General features: G+C 40.2%; 1 long non-coding RNA gene across 1 annotated transcript; it reads right to left on the reverse strand.

Moving 5' to 3' along the window:
* Positions 1–2,069: 2,069 nt before the first annotated feature.
* Positions 2,070–21,296, reverse strand: LOC142157786 (uncharacterized). Its single transcript, XR_012692631.1, has 3 exons — positions 21,204–21,296; positions 2,946–2,985; positions 2,070–2,217 (listed from the first exon to the last, which is right to left on the reverse strand). It is a non-coding gene; the product is annotated as an uncharacterized LOC142157786 (long non-coding RNA).
* Between the last annotated feature and the right edge of the window lie 2,203 nt (positions 21,297–23,499).

Below are 23,499 nucleotides of genomic sequence, written 5' to 3' on the forward strand. Positions count from 1 at the left end.
ATTGCAGCAATAACATCAAGACCATGGATTTACAGTGGCCCAAATCATTTCCCTGAATGTATCAACAAGATATAAGGCATCCCATGTCTAGCTATGTCAGCCTCCAGGAGCACCCTACTCCTGGGCCATCGTAAACCCCTTTAACCTCTCCCATAGACCACTACTGACACCGGAAACAGAAAGGTGTCCCCAGCTGCCCAATGCAACACAGTCCATTGGACATGTAAGTGTACCATCACCCAAATCTGCAGCGGGGTCTGGTGGTCTGTAAGACAGGAAACAAACCAAAATGTTAGCATGCCTAAGCAGCGGCAAATTAAAAACAGGCGGAGTAGGGAAAACGACATTGAAAAAGAAAGAATAGAGAGACCAGTGAAGAGACTCACACACACAGCAGCACCAGCAGCTCACAATACCAGAAGTGTACACGCTCACAAGGCAAAAGAGAAAACAAAAGGGTGAGTGGAAGACACAAGCCAAGGTAAAGTCATAAAACCTTATGGTGCTAAGTGCCAATCAGGCCCACATATTAGAGGAAAAAATGGACAAATCCCTTTGTGCCATGCTTCCAAAGGCAACAAGCAGCCATAACCCTGTGTCATCGCAGCAGCAAGAGTAAGAGTAAGGCAAGGAGAGAAGTCAAGTAGGAAATTACAGCCACACATAACACTTGGCAGCATTAGTTTTCCATCTGCCTAGTGCCTTAACATACTAGACAGAAGAGACAGCAACCTCTACAGACGTGGCGACCCCAGTCTAGAAGGAAAGGTTGTCGAATTAAACAACTCTCCAAGCCTAGTGCAACCCATATCTGCCTGAAATAAACATCAAGAACGGTTACCTGGTCAGGGGAGGACCATCACCACTGACCGTGGCTGAAGGCCGGAAAATTCACCAACAATTGCAACCGGTCATACAGAGAAACCAACCCTGGGCGCTAGCGTGATCGAGTGTCCCTTACCCAGCTGGTCTGAATTGAACCTCCTCACTGTACATCTGATCTGGGAGTGTGCAAGCACCACGTGCAATCACTTTGCTCACCTGAAACCCAAAGTACAATATCACAAAGGCAGCGCGAACCAGTGAACTCTCATACGCAATTCCCGCAATCGCGTGGAAATCCCTGCCATAAAGAATAACCCCCTATCACGCCTGCTGTGTATAAAACGGAACCATAAGGGACTATAGTGTAAATACTGTTCACCAAACAGTATAAATGAAGTGAGCAAAGCTTAAACATAAAGGACCGCAGCGCCATAGGAGACTGCATTGCAAATACTGTATGCAAGATCAATCAAATGTGCAGGCTATGGTGCAGTTCCATTTACTTCAAACAAAGCCCACTCTAACAGGATTAACGCCCGCACCCAAGCTGAAAATGAGAGGCCAGAAATATCGGGCTACGGTTAGACCTTGTCCCTGCAGACTCAATGATTACCAGATAACATTGACACCCGTAAGGTGAACTTAGCTGAATCGAAGGGTGAGCTACATCCCTGTACTGGAGTGATCAGTGGCTCCTAACAAGACTACAAGGACATTTGTCCAAACTCATATATACAAGAAACATCCAGCTCCAAAATACCACTTCCCGTCCATATAACTAGGGTCCAAACCCAGATCCATAACCAGGAGAAAGAAGGGCTTACATGCTGCAAGGCATTTTGTCTGCCCCACAGGGCATGAGAGAAACTGTATCAGTCCGACTCATTCACTCGACCTATCCCTGTTCAGTAACTGCAGATGGGTAAATTTGTGTTGGAGATATTAATGAAAAAACGGGTCTATGTAACCCTCCCCAGAAAACATACTTTACTGTGTAGCATGGGGAAGTAAACCAGGGAAGAAGTAGGATTGCAACATCAGATCAGAGGCCCCCCTTGATGACCTACTCCTGTAGGAGGGGAAAGGCGACAGCGACATTTACAGAGAAGACCACTTCCAAAATATTGTCAGCTCATGGGCTCAATCCAAAATGAAAGAGTGCAGAAAAATAGAAATTAAATAAAAAAAAACTGTCCCCATAGATGCAGATAGAACAGCAGATACAGACTTACTGTAATATAAAGCTGAGTGATGTTGCCCTTTCACATTGCAGCTAAAACAGGTTTGTTTCACAGTGATAGTAGTGTAAACAGCATGCACAGGCCTGCTCACAAATAAAATTAATATGCCATAGTGTCCTTGACATGTCCTGAGAATATTCGGCCAGTGTAGCTGAAGGAAAAATTAGATCATGTGGATAGCACCGTGGCGCCTTAGGTGATATATATCGAATGGCAATATCTTTAATAAAGGATAACCTGTTACCCCGTGGACCATAGAACACCTAGCAAATATAGTAAATATAGTAAATCCCACTGAGAATTACTGTAATGGGATATATTACAAAGATTATCTGCCTCCTATATCAACACAGATGACACAAATTGGTCCTGTCTTTCTCCAGTTCATTGGGGTATCACCCCAGTAATTGGCCCTCTGTGTGTAAAATTGTTTCACTATTTACTCTCTTAAACTGAACCTCCTGGGACTAACATAGTTAGTGTAGATCTGTATCCACAACAGATGGATACCTGATTGCCCGCAAAATGTCCCTCAAAGTAAAAATGGCCCCGATTGTTACAATAAACCCGTATGGCCCCTGCTGGTAGTGTACTACCTGCGCACATGCAAGAACAATCCCACATATACCTAATAAGTGAACCAGGAGGAACCCGGGGTGGCGCTACCCACCATAAACTGAATGCTATAGGTAAAAATTATCACGCGATGACTGCTACACCCAGGAAGAAGTATGCCCCTAAAGCCTGTGTACCTAATAAGCCTGCACGCACCGTGACGGCTGCGAGAATAGAGAGAACTTGCTAAGGACACACCCCATTCCAAACCTGTAAGCTATGTCGCATAGCTGGCAGCTTCTCCATAACATCAAATGTACTCACTGTCATTCCTTATAGCAGATCCCATCCATATGAACTGCATCTGTAACCAGGACAAAATGAAAGTGTAAGAAAACATGCATACATATACTGATATCCTTACAGTATATGGAGATGTGATAGTACAAAAATATACATCACAATTATATTATGGACAGTCAAACCTTTAACCATAACATAAAATTAAGCAGGGATTCTGCTACACAACTCACAAATATTGTCACAAACGCATTAATGAACAGTCTATTCATACAATCACTACAGGGCACATCCCTACATGTTATATATGCAATTGGCTCTTGTAAATTGATATATGGTAATGAGAATATCAAAGGTTACACATCAGGAGCCCTGACATTGCAGGCACCAAGCAGAGGTGTAGCGCCATAAGACATTTACATCTATGGAAGGGGGGCAGAAAAACTGCAACGGGCCTTGCATGTGGAAGCTGTGGGCAGACCCACCTTTCCCTGCATGCAGGTAGTGGGTGCACTTATAACCGTGGGCGTTGCTGCCAGTGACGAAGGGGAACAAAACTTTATTAAGTATTTGCAAATCAGTATCTCCATGTAAATACAATAGGTGGGGACAGCATGTAAGGAGCATCCCAATGTATGCAAGCTATAAGGCAGCACCTTAAATGCACAGGACAGTGTAAATAAACCCCCCTTTTTTTTTTTTTATTAAATTGACATTTAAAGTAACTACATAAGACGGTTCACAGAACTGCTGAGACTGATTAATTCTCCGCCCAACCCACTTATAGCTCCTGTCTCCCCCTCCTCTATGATACCAGATGGGCGTACTCCCATAGTTAACTATTAAACTCCAGAGAATAATCCAGTTTGAAGATACAGCCTGAGCTTTTAAATTGCCTTCAGGCTTATTTTCAGCCCTCAGTTCTTATTCTATATTGGTAGTGAAAACATTGTTTTTCCAGCTAGTGGATTGGATGACTCCTTGTCACCTGTACAGTCTTGGGTATAAAAATCTTGTCAGACAAATCTTTGTATTGTCCTAGTATATCATTGTTGACATTAATTCGGTCAACAATGTCTTTTTTCACAAACTAATGAAGCCCAGATTGTAAAAGTCGTTCATTATAATATATATCTTGAGCTAACTGCAGCAATGTCATATTGCTGGGGGGAAACAAATCACACTTACCCAAGAAGTCAAAACCTGATGGCTTGATGGCCCTGCATGTAGAATTAGTCCCAGAGCTTACAGATCTGAGATAATTAAAGGAAATATTAATGAAATATAATAGAAACCTGCGCACCAGTATCAAATTAACCAACATTCGGGGTAACCAGTACAGGGCTGGATATATATTATAATGCAAGTTCGCATTTTTGAATCAAGCCAAATCATTTTGCTGTAATTAGCATTTATGGACAATGCTACCTCGAAAATATGTCAAATAACCAAATATGGGCACTTATAGATTAATGAAAACTGGATCCCCTATGCTTACATGTGTTGACACATGTTCTCCCCTTTTCAGTCATTCAAGTTCACATGAAAAACAAATACATTTACAAAACTGTAAGTAGAATATAACTCAAAAGCAAAGTGTGAATCAAGTTATCTTGAAATTAGTTCAGTTGAGCATACTTTGGAACCAAAAGAACAGCATATCCATAAATATTGTAGGTACAATATATGTATATCAGAAAAAAACAGAGAGACACTATGAAAGAAAAGAACGACAGTTGGAAAGTATAACATACTGGATATAGATACAGACCTGTGAAAATACAAAACTACAAGCCAGTGAGCCAAGTGAGAAATTGAACATTTCCTTGTAGTGAAATCCTCATCTACAAAGCATGCAGCCAATCTAAGGTACACATTTAGAGTTGCACAAAAAACATATCCTTATGAAGGATAATGCTACCTAAAACTAAACATGTCCAAATCTCAGTTCCTCATCTTCCTTACTTCAAGAGTCTCCGCTACCTCCAACATTTCTCTTCCAATTAAAAAAACTACATTCTCTTCTCAAGTCACCCTCAACTCCGCACGCTCCTTCACTCAGCATATCCATTCTTGTTCCCAGGCTTGTCGCTTACACATTTGCTACATAGCCAGAATATGACCCTCTGTCAACATGGATGCAACCAAAACTCCCATACACTGTCATTATATTTCATCTTACCGACTGCTACACTGGCTCCCCTTACTCTAGAGAATCCAATTAAAATGCCTCACCATGATCTACAAAGTCCTCAAATTATCTTCCCCATCCTTATATCTCTGACCTCACCTCCTTCTACACTCTATCCCATACTCTCCATTCTGCAACTGGCTCCCCGCTAGTTAAAACTCCCACTCCCACCACCAAGATTTCTCTCATCCCATTCCACACAATGGAACTTGCTCCCATACCTAATCAGACTCTACCTCAGCCTTAAAATCTCATCTCTATATCAAGGTCTACCATTTTCCAAGACACATGTTTCCCCAGATATAAGCACCAGCTTATCCAAATGCAAAATATTCTTTGCAGGACTCCACAGCAAAGGATATAGGCCCCAGAGCCTGCTCACCCTGGCACTCACAGAGCAGGATATTGGGGGCAAGTCAGACCGCTCTTCCCAGAACCCAACTCCACTCATGTGGAGCTCTTCCCCAGTGGAAGCGGGAAAGACTGCGAAAGAGACAGCATTGCATGTATGGGCAATGAACTACAACTTGTATTTTGTTTAGAGTTCAGATCACTGTAGATTTACAAATGAGTGTTTGTTGGGACTCTGTCCCTCAATCTTTATTGGGCATGCAATACATCATGGGGCAGCAAGATTAGTTTAGTGGCTAGCAATTCTGCCTCACAGCACTGGCATCATGAGTTTGATTCCCAAACATGCGCTTATCTGTGTGGAGTTTGTATGTGCTTCTCGTGTTTGCCCCGTGCTCCGGGAGATCAGGTTTCCTCCCTTAGTCCAAAAACAAACTAGTAGGTTAGTTGGCTGCTTTCAAATTGACCCTAGTCTACTTTTATGTTAGGGAGTTTAGACTTTACAGTATTACAGTATGCAGTATATTGGGGCAGAGAATGATGTGAGTGTGTTCTCTGTACGGCGCTGCGGAATTAGTGGCGCTGTATAAATAAATAGATGATGTTGATCTGTGCTACCAGAGGTGCTGTTGTTGTGCCTGGACAGTTTTCTTTGCCTGCTAGGGGTTAAGCTCTCATCATCTGAGCTGGAACATGCTCACCTGTGTCTGGTCTTTAAAAGACTGTCTTTCCCAGCAAACTGTGCCAGTTCATTTGTCCCTTCTGCTGCTGGTTCCTTAGTGTACTTCTGTGTTCTGACTCTGACTGACTCCCTCGTAATTGACTCCTCCCTTTTTCGATGTTCTGCACCACCTCTTGTGACCCAGATCCTGGTTTTGTTTTGACTTTGTTCCTTCCTACTCCCTGGTATTTTTTGTGTTTTTTTCCAGATTAGGACCCCTGGGTTGTCTGACCCTCAATTTGCGTGATTATCCAGCAGACACCAGCCTTACCTGCTCCAATGGGTAAACCAGTTTAAATCAGTTAAATCAGTTGTGTATGGGACCCTGCATCTTCAGCCTCAGAACCAATCCTGGTGTCAAGATTCCTAATATGAAACCCATGGAGGGAAATATAAATGAAACAAGTTGGTTTATTTAAGCACAGAGCATACAGGTAAAACTGTGTTGTAGCAAATGAAAAGACAGATAACACAAGTAATAGATAATCAACGTACACAGGTTTGACTGAGAAGCTGATGATTCTGGCATTCCAAGCAGGCAAGATGGCAGCATTAGGGTTAGTGCTGTTTCTATGAACTGAGTTGTGGTTTGACTGAATCTATTGATGTCCTGTCTATCTCTGCTATAATAAAGACACTAACACAACTATCCTTGGTTCTGTTACTGGGAACCCTAGTAACATTGTGAGATTAAAAACAGGTAAGTGTTTTATACTTTTCAGAAATTATAATATATGTTTGCTATGTAAATGTGTTTGACTTATTGTAACTTTACTTTGTTCTATAAATGTTCAGATAAACAGTTTGGTGGTCATTATATATTGACTTGAGTGGCAGATGACACACTGCTTGTTCAGCAAATGTACAATAAGAGACTTTAATAAGACTGTGACTGTTGTGTTAGCTTGTTTGTGTTTAATAAGCAATAAGGTATAAATGATCCCCGTTATTATTCAGAAACAACAAAATAAAGTTTTAACATAATGTTGTTTTAAGCATGGGTCTTAAGCTCAGCTGGCACACCAAAGTCATAGGGCTAGATTTACTAAGCTGCGGGTTTGAAAAAGTGGGGATGTTGCCTATGGCAACCAATCAGATTCTAGCTTTCATTTTGTAGAAGGTACTAAATAAATGAAAGCTCGATTCTGATTGGTTGCCATAGGCAACATCCCCACTTTTTCAAACCCGCAGCTTAGTAAATCTAGCCCATAGAGTGTCACTGAACAGTATTACAGCATTGACAAGATTAACAAGGAAATAGATAAATGCAATAAAAACAGATCTGGAATCACTATCCTTACAATAAAATGCCATGATATTAGTGCTTATATGAACTTGATTATAAAAGTAAAACAAGGAGAGTATGATGTTTGATGCACCCTCAATTAACATAAGTATGAATGATTCTCAATTATAGTACTTTGGAATAATATAAAAGTGTATAATTAATGACACTTATTGCTTATCAGAGGCCTAGGTATAAACTCTGGGAGAGGTTATGCTTTCACTAATGTAAACCTAATTAAATAATTACATCTTAATTAGACAAATGCATAATCTGAATTGAAAAAAAAGAATGAATGAAGTATTGGGTATCATGTGAGTTCTGGTGACTATTGTCCATGTATGGAAATGAACCAATCTCAATGACTGTATAAACCTAATTCAGATAAATCTATGCATTACATGGCTATGTAATGAATAGTGGGGGCTATTCATTTACTGGTGGGATCATTTTGGTTGTGGGGGCTATTTAATGGTGGGTTCATTGTGGTGACTAAATTTAAGGTGGGATATTGAAGCTATTATTTTAATACTGGGGTGCTTTTAATTGAATGTTGGATTGGGTTGGAGGTTAAGAAGGGCTATTTATTAAAATTGAATGCTATTAATTTGATGTTGGGGCTGGCTGGTTGGAAATAGGCCTATTTATTACATATGCATGCTATTAATTTAATTTCAGGAAGGAGGTATAATTATTAAACTTGGGTACTATTAATTTAATGTCCAGGCTGGTTGGGGGAGGTAGGACTAGAGTGTTCAGTAGTTTGCTTTCCAGGAAGGAACTTTCTGTTTTTAAACATGGCCACAACATTCCAGGATCCCGCAGCACCAGGTCTGTCTGTCAACTGTTCTAATTCTGATGGGTCAGACCAGATGTTGAGCAAGCTGATAGAATGTGGTAATAAGACAGAAAAGTCTTGTATAACATTACATATTAGATACAGGCTGATGCAATGTGATGGGGACCTCCTGATACTGTGATAGTATTTTTACTTTCCTTCTCTGAGAACTGCATTTAGAGCTGGAAAATAAGAGCAGATGTGTTTATCATTTGATATTAAGAGACAACAATAAATCAGACTTACAATCATGTAGAAATACAATAGCAGAACTATTATACCTCCCAACTGTCCCCATTTAGATGGGACAGTCCCTTGTTTCATTACTTTTGTCTTTATCATCATCATCATTGTTTATTTATATAGCGGCAGCAGATTTCGTAGCGCTTTACAATTGGGAACAAACAGAAATAAAACAATACTGGGTAATACATACATACGTAGATATAAGAAGGCCCTGCTCGCAAGCTTGCAATCTATGGGACAATGGTTAGATACACAAATATTTGTCCAGCTAAAAGGCAAGATTACATAGTATTTAGTGCGCTGTATGCTCAGTCACACAACTATGTTAGTCAGAGGGTTGTTGTCTTGTGTTTGCTTTGTAGAGGGTTGTAATATTCTAACTTAGGGAGATGATGAAGAGGGTAGTAGAGGAATATTATAAGCTTGTCTGAAGAGGTGGGTTTTCAGAGAACACTTGAAGGTTTGAAGACTAGAGGAAAGTCTTGTGGTGCGAGGGAGTGAATTACATAAAGTGTGTGCAGCTTGAAAAAGTCCTGTAACCGATAGTGGGAGGAAATGAGAATGGAAGAGAGACGCAGATTGTGTGCAGAGTGGAAGTGTCGAGTTGGGAGATTTTTTGAGACAAGTGAGGAGATGTATGTTGGTGCAATTTTGTTGGTGACTTTGTATGTTATTAGATGAATTTTATATTGTATTTTTTTGAAAAACGGCCAACCAATGTAGAGACTGACAGAGTGACTCAGCAGATGTAAAATGATTTGGAATGAAAAACAATCTAGCCGCTGCGTGCAAAATAGATTTTAGAGGCTCGAGTCTGATTTTGAGAAGATCAGTGAGGAGGGAATTACAATAGTCGATGTGGGAGATGATGAGTTCATGAATTAAAGTTTTTGCAGTGTCTTGTGTGATATATACATATTCTGGAAATGTTTTTTAGATGTATGCAGCATGATGTAAATATAGAGTTGATGTGGGGAACAAAGAATAGTTGCGAGTCGAGGATTACACCTAGGCAGCGAGCTTGCGGGGTGATATTTATGGTCATGTTGTCAACAGAAATAGAAATGTCAGGCAGTAAGCTTCTATTGTTGGGTGGGAATATTATTAATTCTGTTTTTGAAAGATTGAGTTTGAGTTGGCGAGAGGACATCCAAGATGATATGGCAGAAAGACAGTCAGTAACTCGAGACAACATAGATGGTGAGAGATCAGGAGAGGATAGACAAATTTGTGTATCATCCACATAGAGATGATACTGAAATCCAAAGGAGCTTATTAGTTTTCCAAGATAAGTGGTGTAGAGAATAGCAGAGGACCTATGACTGAGCCTTGTGGTACTCCAACTGATACACAGGTCTGCAACTAAAAAGCTGTTTTCATAATTTTATCTGATTCTTATGTTTTTTGTGCGCTGAATTCAAAAATAACCACCGTTTTTTCTGGGACATCAGGTTTTTTCACAATCGAAATGTGCCTTGGTCAAACAGGTAGCTGAAAATCGCTAAATTTCAAATTCATCATACTTGGGGAAAAAAACTGAACATGGAAAAACAAATTTATTTTCACTGCCAGTGCTCCCAAAAACATGAAAATACATGTGTATTGGTCCTGATGGTGATCACTGCATTATTGAGTGTGCTTGCTAGGGCCTGCCCGGACATGTTCTTTCATGCATTAACTTATTCTCTGATTCCTCCACAATCTTTGTATTTCATTTCAGTCGTCATCCTGCTATTGTCTGTGTGGTTCAAAATTAGTGCAATGCCTCCAAGAAAGTGTGTAAATTCGCCTGACAGTTTCTGTTTCATATGTGGAGAGTTCATGGTGAAAAAGCAGCAGTTGAATATTACGGATTTTGTTCAGAAAGTTGATTTCGTTTATTTTAAATTAAAACTTGGTGACCAAGATAAAGTTTGGGCTCCTCATAAAGTATGTAAGCGGTGCGTCGAAGATCTTTATAATTGGTCAAAAGGCAAGATAGAAGCTTTTTCGATTTGGAATTCCTATGTTGTGGCGCGAGCAAAAGAATCATAGTGATGATTGTTATTTCTGGTCCTGTGATGTGAAGGGATACAATGCAAAGTGGAAGTGCACCACCACATATCCCAATCTTCCTTCTGCTATTCGTTCCATTCCCCATGGTCCAGACGTCCCTGTGCCCGACCCTCCTACAAACCTGGATGAAGTCAATTGGCCTGACGAGAATGGAACTGTACCTCAGCCTGAAGTTGGATCAAGTTCTTCAGATGTTGAAGTTGACGAACCAAAACTTTTCTTGCAAGAGAAACTTAATGATTTGGTGAGAGACCTAGATCTACCTAAGCAATCTGCTGAATTACTTGGTTCTAAACTTAAAAGCAAAAATTTGTTGATGGAAGGTACATCTTTTGCATGGTACAGACATTGGGAAAAAGACTTTCTGTCTTACTTTTTTCATGAGGGCTATTTGGTGTTTTGCTCTGATTTAGAGGGGTTGATGGCTCAGTTCCACATTCAGTGTGATTGTTCTGAATGGAGGCTTTTCATTGACTCTTTCAAAAGAAGCTTAAAAGCAGTTTTACTTCACAATGGTGGCCGTTATGCATCCATTACTGTTGCTCATTCGGTGTACTTGAAGGAGACTTATGAGAACTTGGAGTTGGGTTATCAAAACCAAAACTGGTTGGTATGTGGGGATTTAAAAGTATTGTGTATGCTGTTGGGACAACAGGCTGGGTACACCAAATACCCTTGTTTTCTATGTTTATGGGACAGTAGAGACCGACAAAATCACTGGAAAAAAAAAAATTGGCCACCAAGAAGTCTAGTTGTTGGTGAAAAGAATGTTCTCAGAGATACATTGGTATTCCCTGAGAAGGTTTTATTACCACCACTCCATATAAAATTAGGATTAATGAAGCAATTTGTTAAGGCACTTCCCAAAGATAGCAAATGCTTCAAGTACTTGGGATCCAAGTTTCCAGGTTTAACGGAGGCAAAACTGAAAGAAGGGGTTTTTGTTGGCCCGGATATTAGAAAACTCACATCCGACAAAGACTTCATCAGTTCAATGACTCCAACTCAAAAAGAAGTGTGGGTTGCCTTTACTGTGGTCATAAAAAACTTTTTGGGAAACCAAAAGGACCCAAATTACAAGGAAATGGTGGAAACAATGTTGAAAGCGTTCCACAAGCTTGGTTGCTCCATGAGCTTAAAAGTTCATTTTCTCAACTCACACCTTGACTATTTTCCTGAAAATTTGGGAGCAGTGAGTGAAGAGCAGGGAGAATGTTTACATTAAGATATAAAAGAAATGGAAAGAAGGTATCAAGGGAAATGGAGTGTTACGATGATGGCTGACTACTGCTGGATGTTGTACAGGGATCTACCGGAAGCCACCTACAAGAGGAAAAGCTCAAAAAGAAGTTTAGAGTTTAAAAAAAGATGATTTCACAAGCAATCTACTTAAGTGTGGTGTTAATTTTGTCGTCACCTGTGCAAATGAGTTAATATTTTTCATGTAAATAAAATATTTGCGTTAAGAGATTTTTTTAAACGATGACCACCCGTTTGATCGAAAACCTGACGTCACAGGACAAAACGGCTGTCATTTTTGGATTCAGCGCACCAAAAAACATAAGAATCAGTCAACTAAACCAAAACAGCTGTCCAAAATTTTTTTTTAGCAGACCTGTGTAATGGAAGCAGAGTGGAGGTTGTTCCAGAGAAATTAAGTGAAAGAGCAATTAGATAGGTAGGATAAGAGCCAGGATAGGACAGGGATTGTAGCGTCTGTATGGGGAGAGAGTGGTCAACAGTGTTGAATGCAGCAGAGAGATTCAGGAGAATTAGAAGAGAGTAATCACCTTTAGTTTTAGCTGTGATCAGATCATTGACAACATTGGTCAGCGCAGTCTCTGTGGAGTGTTGAGAGCAAAAGCCTGATTGAAGAGGATCCAAAAGATTGTTTTCAGAAAGGAAATGTGTGAGACAAGTGTAGGAAATTTTCGCGAGAAGTTTGGAGGGGTATCGGAGCTGAGAGATGGAAAGGTAATTGGAGAGAGAGTTTGGATCAGAATTGTTTTTTTTTAGAATAGGAGTAATCACAGAGTGCTTGAATAGTGATGGAAAGATACCAGTAGAGAGATATAGATTACAGATTTTAGTTTAGAGTTGGAATGAGCACATGAGACAGGGACCTACCAATTTGTGAGGGTATGGGATCAAGAAGACAGGAGGTAGGGTAGGAAGATTAGAAGAGAGTAGAAACTTCCTCTTCCTTTGTGGGATTAGATGAAGAGAGGGTGTCAGCGGATGCTGCGAAGGATTTGAGCCGATTGCTAGTCGAGGGAGATGATACCATTTCAAGTCTGATCTTATCAATCTTGTCCTTGAAATAGGAAGCAAGATCCTGGGCACTGATGGTAGTTGGAGTGTTTGGGGTGGGAGGATTGAGAAGAGGTTTAAATGTGTTAAAAATGCATTTGGGGTTAGAAGTCTGAGCATAGTTGAGATATGGGAAGCATGCTTGTTTAGCAGTGTCCATAGCACTTTGATAGGAGTGGTAGATAGCAATATATGAGCTGAAATCATTAGAGGTACAAGACTTATGAGTAACGTTCAGCTTTACGAGAAAGTTTTTGTAGATTTCAAGTTACATTAGTGTACCATGGCTGACAACGAAGTCTACGTGGAGTATGAAGAGTCGCCAGAGCCACTAGATTAAGGGCAGTTGTTAGGGTTTGGTGAAAATGAAGAGCTGCCATATCAGGGAAGGAAAATGTAAAAATTGGGGAGAGAAGGTGTTTGAGTGAGGTGCAGTTAACATTCCTGCAATTATGAGGAGGCTTGGAAGAGTTTGACCACAGGGAGAAACTGGGAGTGAGTGAGTAACTAATAAGGTAATGATCCGAGAGGGGGAAAGGAGTGTTAAGGAAATTAGAAACTGACCATAGTCTAGAGAAAACAAGATCAAGACAGTGGCCATCCTGGTGAGTAGCGGATTCAATCCACTGGGAAAGGTCCAGTGAGGATGTTAGAGAGAGCAGTTTTGAAGCAGCATTGGTACATGGATTAGCAATAGGGATGTTGAAATCATCCATGATGATGGTGGGGATGCCAGAAGATAAGAAGTGAGGGAGCCATGCAGAGAAGTGTTCAAGACATTTTTGTGGGGGTCCAAGGGTGCGATAGATCACAACAACACACATATAGAATGGGTTAAAAATCCTAGCAGTATGTAAAGGAAAGCAAGAGAAATAATTTGGCAAACATTGGTATTTAGAAGGAAAATAGCAAAAAATGAAAGGAATTATTTAGATGTAATGACCTGTGCAATCAGAAGTAGCAAAGTAAAGCTGCAGCATATTGGAATTATTTCTAGATGTCTTCAATTGTTGTTCAATGTTTGTTCAATTGTCTTGTTTAACTGTATTTTCTAAACACTTTTTGAGAAAAACACTTAGGGCTAGATTTACTAAACTGCGGGTTTGAAAAAGTGTGGATGTTGCCTATAGCAACCAATCAGATTATAGCTTTCATTTATTTAGTACCTTCTACAAAATGATAGCTAGAATCTGATTGGTTGCTATAGGCAACATCCCCACTTTTTCAAACCCAAGCCCGCAGCTTAGTAAATCTAGCCCTTAGTGTAAAAAACACATGTCTGTCCCCACATATGTCTCCCCCAGACTGAATGCTAAGTTATCTTTAGTGACAGTGTGAAGATATGACCCACTGAGTGATGCCCCTTCAGTGCCATGCATAGCAGTTATGGCAAGTGTGCTCATTTAAGGGAGGGGAAGGGGCTACCCCAGTGCATCCAAAGTCCTCCGACGTTTGGCACTTCCAGTTTATACAACCCAGGGGGAATGCATATTGTTTTGAGTGTCTCATAAAGTATACAAGAGAATCATTGCCTCATATATTTTGCAATGATATGCAGACTATCACCTTTTGATGAATCATGAGCTGCCACTGAAGACAATCTGGGATTTCATAAGGAGTCCGGTAATTACATGTTTTTGTTAATATCTGTGTTTTCTGTTGTTCTATGTGGTTGTCTTGACAAAAGTCCAATGTAGGACCGAAACGTCGACTCACAATGTAAGATATGGAATTGAATTTAAAGAAAATGAAAGCAGAAATGGCAATTGTATCTTACTCTGTCACTAATTTTAGCCAGCCAGCTCGCTGTAGACTTTGGTCACAATTAGTGAAAATTTGGACAGTTGTGAAGAGATCATTAGAAAATACTGTAATTGACTGTAAATGAATGTTAATGCTATAAATAGTAATATAGGAGCAAAAGCAGCTCAAAATCAGATACTTTACCTATTTTTCACAATTTTCAATCAAATCCAGATCCAAAACTAAAACCTTTCAAGATTTTTGGGTACATTTAATTATTAGTTTCTGTTTTATTATATGTGCCTAAACAACTACTGAATTCCACTTACATATTAAATACAATTTTGGATTAGTTGTGTAATTAGATTTTCTTTTTTCATTGTAAATTCTAAGCCTAATACCAGACCCAACTGAAGTCAAACTAAAGTGATACCAAGGGATAAAAGCAATATTTAGCATGAGCATAGTGCAAAGTATGTTTAATCTTAAAGTAAAGTCTCTTTTTCTATTACCTGGCAACCATAACTGTTGTATATAAAGGTGAGAGGTGTTTCTCCTCCTAACATATTATGGAAATTGATTGACAGCAGTGTCTGACAGTTTGTATTTTGCTTCCTAAAATATCTATAATCTATTTCTAAATTAGTTAATTAACCTCACCAGGAAAGGTCTGCAAAACTTTAATCCACTTCAAAAACACTTTGTCAATCAACACTCTATGTTGCAAAACAGTATGCTTGTCCATTCTCATTAACATTAATAAATAGTTATGAAATGTATTTCTTACTGATTATAATTTGCTGTAGTATAGTGTATAGCACTTTCGACATTCCTTGTTTGTTAACAAGTTTATAGAGTAGGCCAATTTACAAAATTATATATTTTTTAGTACATCATATAAATTCACACATAGCATATATTAAGGATTATTTTAATAATATTACTAAGAGATGCACTAAAAAGCAACCAACCAAACATAAATGCTGCTGTTATAAATATGCATGATGAATTTGAGAATGGGTCATTGCACATATTCAAAGCGATATGTGCATTTTTTTTTAAATATCTTGACAAGTGTCAAGATTGTACTTTTACAAGGACGTGAGTACAAAAACCTGCATCCTATATTGCATTGCATTGTCACATGTGCATTAGGCACAATGTGGAAATGTTTAACTGTCACAACTAATGTCTATGGTTTACAATACCCATATTTAAAGAGTACAAGATAATTGAAAAGACTCCTACTAAGGTTATATCTAATGACGGGTTGGTAGCCATGGTGCTGCATCTTTGAGTAATGTTAGTGAACAACTTCTTTAAAATAAAAAAATAAATTTTTTTGAAGAAGTAGTTTGTAGGAATTTAATTTATACTTCCCAACAGCTTACCTCTCAACTGTCCATAGTTAAGTAGTCCTGATTCTAAAGGATTGTCCCAACATCCAGCCAGTCAGGACTTGACTGCTGGAATATCATGAGGTATCTATCCCGTTCACTACTGCTCTGCACTCTAAACAGGTGCCGTGTACACTTGCTAATACATAGATGTATTTAGATGTGGGGTCCAGAATGGCCTAGCATTTCAGAAGTACTAGGCATGACCCCGGGGATGTGGCATGCCGAGAAAATGACAAGACCATTGCCCTGAATGTGATGGGGTCACTAATGCAACATAGTCCTATTATCAAATATGTCTAGCCTCATGAGAAATGGGTATGACATGGTCCAATCTGGTTGTTGCCTGGACAAATCAAGGTATAGCCTAATTTGTGCTTTCAACTGAGGGACGTTGCGAAGTATGTTATTGTAATCAGCATTACTGTACATTTAATTATGTCAAATAATAAAATTATTTAAAAGTAGAGAAGAGCGGTTTGATTTCAGAGTAATCTGACAGATGCAAGATTTGGGGTTCCGAGTGACCGCGAGTCATGACTGGTTTTTCTTAATGTTCAGGGTGAAAGAGGGGCATAGGAAACAATAGAATAGTTGTCATTATTGTAAAGCAGTTCTATACAGATCAGTCAGCAAGAATAGTTTAGCTAAGCAATTGGTTTTACTTTCAATCTGTCAAAGAGTTTAGACGAAGTAGTGGCTACTGGTTGCTATTAAGGCATATATATGATACTACTGATTTAGATATCATTCTGAACTCACTAGTATTTTTAGTGTAGAAAAACAGTGTGCTTTTGCTGTTCGACTGTTAGCACCAAAACCCCAAAAAAACTGATTTATTTCTTCTGAAATTTTAACTTTTTCTAGTGAAAGTAACCTTGTGTGGGGCAGTGACATTTGTGTTTTTTCTGGGCATTTTTGACATTCAGCGACCGTATGTAGAACATTGCAGTGACTGCAAAAAAAAATGTGATTTGCCATGCCACTAATTGAAGTAAGCCCATTAGATAAATTAAACAGCAACAAAAATTTAGTGTAATTGCAAGAGATGAAAATGTGGAAACACTATGCACACACTAAATTTGAAACATTAGACCGCATACATCATAGAGAGTGAAGAGGTAGTAACAATCAGATGTCATCAGATGGACAAAGGCAAACAGCAGGTATTTAGACAGTAGATACACAATTGTAAAGCACTACGTAATTTGTTATCGCTATATAAATAAATGTTGATGATAGACAAAGGTGGCCTGCACCCATACTTAAACTACAAAGACTAGTATTATACACTTCCTAATGAGAGAACATTTATCAGTAGCCAAGAGCGGATCCTTATTTACTTATATCTATGAGTGTGGTTGATCTGTGCCGTATTGCTGTCCTGAATCAAACAAGGGAACTCTGATGTTTATGCTGCGTATATCTACATCCAGTTACCATGCTCAGTCTGAGAAATTGTCAAGCTTGATTCAACTTCTTGGATAAGCTCAAGTGTTGTATCTGACCTAGAACGGTTGGTTCGGGACGCCCTGAATGGGCTGGTCCCTTTGGTCTGATGCCGGAAGACCGGTGATGTTTGAAATCCGAGGTGATTGTGTCTCCGGGGGACAGGACGCATAGGTATGGGAAGAGCCTAGTGCTTCCAGCACTAGGCTGGGCACCACTAGGGGGGCATATATTTTTGCGGACCCCATCTTGCTAGGGAATCCAGCCCCCTGTTGACAGGGGAGGGCTGGCAGCCTTTAGCCCGGGGGCAAGCACACAGCACTGGCCCATAAGTAGCGGCCCATCCTTAAAGTGTGGTTTTTGGTACAATATATATTTATCTATATAAAAAGAGGCTATTATTGTGTTGCTTAATCCATATATATATATATTTTTATGCCCAGGCCCAGAGCTGGATTGAGGCTCTGGGGGGACCTGGGCACTTTAGACAGAGTAACCCCCTATGATGTAGCATGGTTATCATTTTAGAAAAATACACAGGCAATACTGTGTGCACTACTGTTAGCTGCACACAGTTCTGACTCCATGAGCAGTACACAGTGAATCGAGACATACCTCCCAACTGTCCTAAGCAAAACAGTCACCCAAATTCGGGACAGTCTCTTCTACCTGTCTTGTCACTGTCACCACTTGTGGCTGCTGATTACTTTAGCTCATTTGCTGGTTGTCTGGATCCTGGATCCTGGAATGTTGGAGGCCCTATTTGAAAAAAAAAAATGGGTACATGAGATTTAGAAACTCCAACTAGCCCCAGTAGCACATACGTTTTACAATTAGGCCTTCCTCCACCCCAATATTAAAATACTAATATTCACATTTGCTAAATAGATCTATTTCCCTCCAACCAGCCCCAACATTAAACTAATAGTATTCCCATTTAATACATAATCCTTTTTCCCTCCCTCCAAACAGCCCCAGTAATAAATTCAATATTTACAATTACAATTAATAAATAGCCCTCAGCCCCCAAATCAGTCCCATATTCAATTAATAGCCCCAAACCACCTCACCTTAAATTAATAGGACCCAATATTAAATTAAATAGCCCCACCAATAAATTAAATTGCCCCACCATCACCCCACAAATAAAATAGTACTCATTAAATAGTTAGCCCCCACCTGCACTCTACCCTTAAATAGCCTACCTGCCACACTATATTAAGACCCCTTCTTCCCTCACATATATTAACATACTGCCCCCACACACACTATATTTATATACTGGCCCCCCACACTCACACACTATATTTATATACTGCCCCCCCCACACTCACATACTATAGTTTATATACTGCCCACACACACACACAATATATATATACTGCTCACACACACACACAATATATATACTGCTCTCTCACACACACACACACACACACACACATTATATATACTGCTCACACACACAATATATATATACTGCTCACACACACAATATATACTTTCCATGCACACACACAATATATACTTCCCACGCACACATATACCTTATTCCACCCGCGTATCTGCGGCATTTCACTGTTCCCACATGCAGGGCTGCCATCAGAAAACGTGGGGCCCAGTACACATGAAACAGGCAGCCCCCCCCCGATGAACGCCCACCCCTTTTGGTGAATGCTCCCCCCATCAAAAAAAAACCCAACAAAAACTTAATTTATGACATTAAGGGAAAAAATAACTATTATCCCTCATATCCCTCAATAAATACAGCTTAACCCATTATCATACTTGGAAGCCTAATCTCCTACAAAATTCAGAGTTAAAAAAATGTGATAATAAAATATCTTTAAAATATACTTACCCAGATGTTGCAGCTGCTGCTCCTTGCTCCTTATTCTTACAGCAGTGGCAGGAACATCAGTGTGACGTCAGGTCACACCACACCATCACTCAGGGGCGGATCGGGAACTTAGAGTGGCCCTGAAAAAAATTCTGGAAGTGGCCTCACATGGGCGGGACCAAACAGTGGGCTGGTCCAACACAAAAGTAGGCGGGATTAACTCGATTATCCATAACCACATCAGTTATCAGTGGCAGGTGAGGGTAACGGAACATGCAGTGGTAGGCGGAGTCACAGTAAGCAGACACAAAGAAAGGTTATAAGGTATTGTGCTACACCCCAAGTATTTATTAATGTAGAACTGAAAACTGCCATGTAAGAGGAGTGTGACTATATTGTGTAAACAAAAATACATTTCACACACCGCACAGACAGGCCATGCCAGCCTCCTATCTATAAGAAAGCCATTCATTCAGAGGTCCCTCTCCCCTTCCTATACCATCAAGCATTGAATTGTGACTAAATTGCCCCTCACATGTGCGAGTATGTGGTAGGTAAATTATATTGTAATCTACACAGGGACTGATATGCATGAATAAAATGCTGGTGTTCCATACAGATGTACAACAGGTTCATAATATTTAAACCATATATTGTAAGCTTGCGAGAAGGGGCTTCCATATATTGTAAGCTTGCGAGCAGGGCCTTCCATATATTGTAAGCTTGCGAGCAGGGCCTTCCATATATTGTAAGCTTGCGAGCAGGGCCTTCCATATATTGTAAACTTGCAGGCAGGGCCTTCTCACCTCTTTGTCTGTTTTACCCAGTTTGTTTATTACTGTGTTTGCCCCAATTGTAAAGCGCTATGGAATATGTTGGTGCTATATATATAAATAAATGATGATGATGATAAAAAGAGTTAAAATAATAAGTAAATGCTCTGCAGAAAGGAACTGTGAGTTTCCAAATTTTCAGGATAATCCATTCAATACCTAATGAATTTACTTACAGTACCTGCTTAAAAGTAACCAGGTAGAGAAATAAAGAAAGATGCCAGTGCTGGAATATTGCAAAGACAGCAGCACTGTCAGATGTGAGAGTACCACTGTTCTGCAATAGAATCAGATCATAAACGTGTAACATGGTCTCATAACAAGAATAAAATCCTTAAATACTACCAAATAATGAGGATGAAATACAATTTTGGATGTTATAAGACATAGAAAGATGACGCAGTAGGCTGTCAAGCAGATTTACTCCACAAGGAAATTCTGTTGCCAATGAAGATCTGATATTAGCTCAGTACTCTCTCAGAGTGTTCAGTTCAGGTCACTTACCCATAGGAGTGCGCAGAACACTTCATTAGGGTGTGCACCCAGGGACACCGAGCGAGGGATACTCTGTGCCGCAGCTTGCTGCTGGAAGGGCATTTACAGCAACGTCTAGGGGGAGGGTGCCTAATAGTGCCCCCAGTTCATAGAACGCCAAACAATAGTGCCTCCAGTTCATATAACACCAAACACCAAACAATACTGCCCCCAAATCAATCCCATTATACCATAACAAGTGCCCCCGGAACATATTATGCCAAACAATACTGCCCCCAGATGATAATATGCCACACAGTAGTGTCCCCAGATAATATTATGCCAAGTAGTGCACCCCAGATGATAATATGCCACACAGTAGTGTTCCTAGATAATATTATGCCACACAGTAGTGCCCACAGATAATAATATGCCACACAGTAGTGCCCCAGATGATAATATGCCACACAGTAGTGCCCCAATTCAAATTGTGACACACACTACAAACTCTAAAAACTGCTCTGTAGTCCTATATGTGAGTCAACTCACCTCTCACACTGATGTTGTCCGTTCCTCATTGGGTAATAGAAGAGCTGTGAGCAGCCTATCTGAGCTCCAGGATGTTGAGCTACATGGGATCTCTCTCCCTTCTGCTTGTGCTGACGGTGCAGCCCACCCTTAGTGAAAAGCAGCCTGGTGATTTACTTCCAGGACTGCTTCACTGTCGGCCGTCGGGGCGCCCCCTTGTGGTTGGAGTAAAAACAACATGATTAAAAAAAAACCCGAATGAATGAATGAAAATGAAAATATAAGAGAGCTGCCAGGCCCCCTGGTGAGCCCGGGCCCGGTACAAGAGTACCCCCTGTACCCCCCTGATGGCGGCCCTGCCCACATGGGACGGCACCTGTCAAGTGGTGCGCATCACATGTGACAAGACAGAGAGGAGGGGCAGCTGCCAATGGTGAAAGGAGGCTGGTTCCCGAGAAGACTTGGGCTGGTTCATTCCCAAAATAGTAATTTTCTGTCCAGCCTGGGAGGCATGTGCCCCCTTGCTCCCTAGCCCAGCTCACCCCTGCCTGTTGACCAGGCTAGCTGGCACAGCTTAGCGCTGGTTCTAATAAAATCGGGGGGGGGGGGGGGGGGGCACATTTTTTGTCATCCTGATTTAACTAGTACCAAAACTAAACTGGCAGCACTAGGGTTAATCTGAGTGGGGAGTGGGGGGGCCACTCTTTTTTTTTTTACCCAGCTGTGTGCTAGTGGCTTGCAGGGCTGGTGGCTGTATTGCCAAAGGGTTCACCAAATGCCATCACAATTTTTTAGGTGTTTAGGGAGGGAGTTATTGGTGATGGTGGGGGGTAAGCTTTATTACTGTTTTTATTTATGTGTTATATTGTGTCTGTCACTTTATGGCAGCCAGACCCGCCAGGCATTGCTTGTCTAATGCAGACATTGTGACTGTCAACATTAGTACTGTCGATAAACACATGTCTAGTTTTTCAGTGTTTTTTAGTGTTTAGACAGCATGAATGTGTCAACATTTACCCTGACACCATTTTGGTGTTATCAGGATAAGTGTTGGCACATCCACAGTTGGAAATATGACTACCACAGGCCCAAAGGCTCCTTGCTAGTATGTCAAGAGACTGCTGTCATGAGAGAGAAATAAAACTAATATGCGATTGCCATCAGCATATCCACAACTCCTCTTAGTTGTTTCCCGCATATGATTTCAAAATTACTAAATTCATAGAAGACTGTGGGACCTCCATGCCTCTAAAAGTATGGACAATTTCCTCTTTCCCTGTGCCACCGCTTCTCTTAGCATATGTTTGTGTTTGTGGTTAAAGCATTTTGCAAACCCGTTATTTTGCAGGTGATATACTGAAGTGTGCAGTGTTTTCACACCCAACAATTGACACAGATCCTTCTGAAACCTAGTCACAAATGTTTAAACCTGATATGTCAAGATCTCTCTTGCTATCCCTAGATGTTTAATAAGCAAGAGCAACCTTATGGGAAGACATGGTTCTTAAAGTCACTGTCCTGCCTCTGGATAACAAGTGGCATTGTCGAAGACCACTAAAATGCACTGGTGGTCTCTAGTTGAATATTCAGGAGGACCAATGAGATCCACAGATATGGACTCAAAAGCGACCTACACAATAGGTAGTGGATTAAGAGATGCTCAAAATGATATTTAGGACAGTTTCTGTAGCATACTGGAGAGGCACTACAAAAATGTTTCATTGCTGCATACAAACGGTTTAAAAAACCTATGAAGAATTTGATACTTAATCTTAGTCTCCTAGAGATTGCACATAGTGCAATTTTCAATACTGTATGGACATGGACACTTGGGGCTATTTCTTTCCCCTGAATTGTAACTATTCTACACAACAAATCATGTTTAACAAAGATGTATGGAACATTATCTGCACCGTAATTTGCTAATTCTATTCCATTAAAATCAACCACATTCTTATAATTAGCAAGATTGTCATCAATGGTCTGAACACAGCCAAGCTGCTGCAGGAGAAACTATTGCTGTGACAATGGGCTATATTAAGAGTTAGGAGTAAAGCAATAAAATAGCAAATTTATATATTGCAGTTACATGTTAAGCTGTAGGGGGGGGGCACATTTAAAATTTGCAGACAGATTTAGAGTTGGAAGGAGTCAAGTCCTAGCCCAAATCTAAATTGCAGTGTAAAAATAAAGTTGTACAGTATTTGTGTGCTACAAAAGCTAAAAGCTGCAAAAGCTGTTTTGCCTACTTGCAAAATAAATAAATAAACCAATTAATTTCCTCCTTTTTTTCCTTGCTCCTAACTCTAAATAATGC

This window comes from Mixophyes fleayi, chromosome 5 (assembly GCF_038048845.1).
Source record: "Mixophyes fleayi isolate aMixFle1 chromosome 5, aMixFle1.hap1, whole genome shotgun sequence".
Lineage (NCBI taxonomy): Eukaryota > Metazoa > Chordata > Amphibia > Anura > Limnodynastidae > Mixophyes > Mixophyes fleayi.